The sequence below is a fragment of the Cupressus sempervirens genome, chromosome 4 (assembly GCF_028749045.1).
Source record: "Cupressus sempervirens isolate cs-2001-9-10 chromosome 4, ASM2874904v1, whole genome shotgun sequence".
NCBI classification, from domain to species: domain Eukaryota; kingdom Viridiplantae; phylum Streptophyta; class Pinopsida; order Cupressales; family Cupressaceae; genus Cupressus; species Cupressus sempervirens.
This window is the reverse complement of record NC_143121.1, coordinates 62032128-62035686: the sequence shown is the minus strand read 5'-3', so window position 1 is coordinate 62035686 and position 3559 is coordinate 62032128.

Here is a 3559-nt window from a genome sequence, read left to right as displayed (position 1 = left end):
TTAGTGTACATAAGTTTTGGTTAATAAGTGTTTTTGTCACCAATGCCAAAGTAGGAGATTGTTGGCATTAATTCATGTTTGTCATTAGTGACAACACTTATTTAGATTTTGTATGGTTATCGAGCTCTTTGTTCAGTATTCAGTGGTGACTAAGTTTCACAGTTCATACCGAGCATTCCAATGATTACTAAGTGAATACAGGCAGAATTGAGTCCAATAGTTCAAACAAAGCAGTTCAGTTCTTACTGAGTAGTCAGTGGTTATTGAGCTTCATAGTGTCTATCAAGTAATCAGTTCTTGTAATGTGAAGCCTATGTTAACCAGGTGATGCGATGAGTAGTGTTTACCAAGTGCAAGCATGGTAAACATGATATTCAGTTTCTAACAAGTGACACTATATCTACCGAGTCTCCAATGTTCACCGAGTTTGAAGCTATGTTGAGTGATTAGTATGGACTGAGCCTCTACTTCTACCAAATGCATGATGATGTCGAGTATGTTAGGAATAAGGTGTCTCAACCTTGTATAATTCCTATTCTTATTATTTGTTTTATAAAATGTATTTCTCGCAAATAATGTTGATGTGTTGACATCTTGAATTGTGTGTAAGGAGATCATGACTAAAATGGTTATGACGGATTCCTATGACACGTAAGAGCTATGTTAGGAAGATTCAATGACAGGTGAAGACATGTGGCAACTAAGATATTTGAGTACTGTACATTCTACCCCAATAGTGGGGTTCGAGGCATCACCCCAAACATTTTTTGGGGTTCCTATTTTCTCGGAGAATGGTAAAACCCTAATACAGTTTACCTTTGGGAGTAGCCCAAAAGTGAAGCACATGTTATAAGCATTTTTTAGGGTTGCGAAGAGATGCGATGCGAAAAGGGTGTATTGTTGGTATTGCGAGTAGCTACTGGAGTCTTCAGTTGTTGATGTTGAACTTGCATTGCAAGTGTATTGTAACCTCGTGTTGAAGATAATACATTGTGCAGGTTCTGAAGTGGTGGGGTTGTTTTACCGAAAGGTTTTTCCCACCGGCAAATCCTTGTGTTATGTGTTCCTTTCTCTGTCTATTTTCTGTATGCATGGTTGGCTGCAATATTGTTGTTTACATGATATTGAATCCGTAAGTGTAGAAGATTTTAATAGGATTTGCATCATACTTTCCTTATGAGATTAGTGTAGGAAGTTGTTTCCACACCCGAGTTTCCTTACAAGTGGTATCAGAGCTTGATCAACTTTTGATCCTAGTTGTTGGGTAGGGTTTTTTGAGCTAATCTCAAGTTGAGTGGGAGTCTTGTGCAGAGCATCCTAAATCTTATTTGCAGATTGAGAAGGTGAGTTCATCATATGGAAGAATGGAGGTGGAGAAATTTAATGGCACTAATTTCAAGTTGTGGAAACTCAAGATGGAAGACATGTTGGAAGATCGTGACCTATGGGAAGCGACTACAAGCACTACAGGACCAGCAACTATAGCTCAAGCAGATTGGGATATCAAAGATCATAAAGCTAAGGGCCTCATAAGACTCTGTTTAACCTATGCAGTCCTTCTGAATGTTCTAGATGAGAAAATCACATATAGTTTGTGGGAGAGACTTGGGGCCGTGTATCAGGCCAAATCTTTGGTGAACAAGTTATTCCTGAGGAAGAAGTTGTATTCTCTACGAATGGAGGAAGGTGGATCCTTAACGGATCATTTAAATGCATTTAATCTGCTGGCTGCACAGTTGACATCAACTGGTGTCAAGTTAGAGGAGGAGGATCGTTGCTACACACTTTTGTGTTCTTTACCGGATTCATGGGACCATCTTGTGATGGCTCTCGGAAGCACATTAGTCACCTTCAAAATAGATGATGTGGTTTCTTCGCTGCTATCAGAGGAGATGCAGAGAAAGGCTTCTATTTCGGAAAATAGAAGCCCTTGCTGTTCGTGGGAGATCCACGAAAAGAGGGAAGAAAAATGACAATAAGGGTAGATCCAAATCCCGTGGGAAGTCAAAGACTTCCAATAAGTCCAAGGCAAAATGTTGGAACTGTGATAAGATTGGGCACTTCCATAAAGACTGTAAAGAGCCTAAGAAGAAGAAGAAAGCCTCAGATTCTGGTTCTGAAAAATCTCAAGAAGATGGCGATGCATTCATCGTAGCTTTGGCAGCCCATGCATCTGATGATGTGTGGTTGGTTGACTCAAGTGCATCTTTTCACATGACCTCTCATCGAAATCGGTTCTCAAGATATGAAGATTTCGATGGTGGAAAGGTGTACTTGGGTGATGATTCTCACCTAAAGATAGTTGGATGTGAAAGGGTCACTATCAAATTTCCTGATGGACGAGTAAAGGCAATCAATGGATTTATGCACATTCCAGGTTTGGCACGAAACCTATTATCTGTAAGTATTCTGAATGATGTAGGTGTGCAAGTTGTTTTTTCTAAAGATGGATGTAAGATGATGAGAGGAGCTATGGTGCTTGCTAAGGGTACTAGGAGAGGTACTTTGTTTCAGCTTGATGCACACATTTCTCAATGTAATAGTTCTTTTGTTTCAAAGAAGAGAGTAGCTATCACTTCATCCCCACCATCTGAACGAGTAGTAAAGAAGATTGTGGTTTGTGGTTCTGATGGTAGTGCAACAAGTGTACCTAAGGGTGCAAACACTTTGGAAGGAAAGCTTCTTGTAGAAAAGACAATGTTGTGGCATTTGAGATCTGGTCACATTGGTGAGAAGGGTCTCAGAACCCTGAAAAATAAAAATCTCGTTGAGGGGTTAAATGATTGCAATCTCGAGTTTGACTTCTGTGAAAACTGTGTATATGGTAAACAAAATCATTTTCAGGTTTACTCTAGTTCTCACAAATCTTTTGATGTTTTGGATCTTATTCATTCTGATGTGTTTGGTCCTGTAAAAGTTTCGTCAATCTCCAAGTCTATATTTTTTGTATCTTTCATAGATGATTACAGTATAAGGACATGGATTTATTTCCTTAAAAGTAAGACACAAGTCTTTAGTTGATTGAAGGAATTTAAAGCCCTTGTAGAGAATCAGACTAGTAAGAAGATTAAGTGTGTGAGAACTAACAATGGTGGTGAGTTTTGCTTAGCAGAGTTTGAACAGTTCTGTAAAGAACAAGGTATCAAGAGGCATAAGACAACTCCGTATACCCCACAGCAAAATAGAGTTGCAGAGAGAATGAACATGACACTAATGGAGAAGGCTAGGAGTATGCTTAGTGGAGTTGGTTTAGAACAAAGCTTTTGGGCCGAAGCTATGGCCATTGCTTGTTATCTGGTTAATAGATCTCCTACATCAACCCTTGTTGGTAAGACACCCATGGAGGTGTGGTCTAGTAAGAAGCCTTCAGTTAGACATCTTCATGTTTTTGGTTGTGAAGCTTATGCACATGTTCCAATGGAGAAAAGATCTAAGTTGGAAAACAAAGTTGTTAAATGTATTTTCATCGGGTACAGTGCTGGTGTGAAAGGATACAAGCTTTGGGATCCTGTGACTAGTAAGGTGTTGTATAGTAGAAATGTTTTTTTTAGAGAGCTAA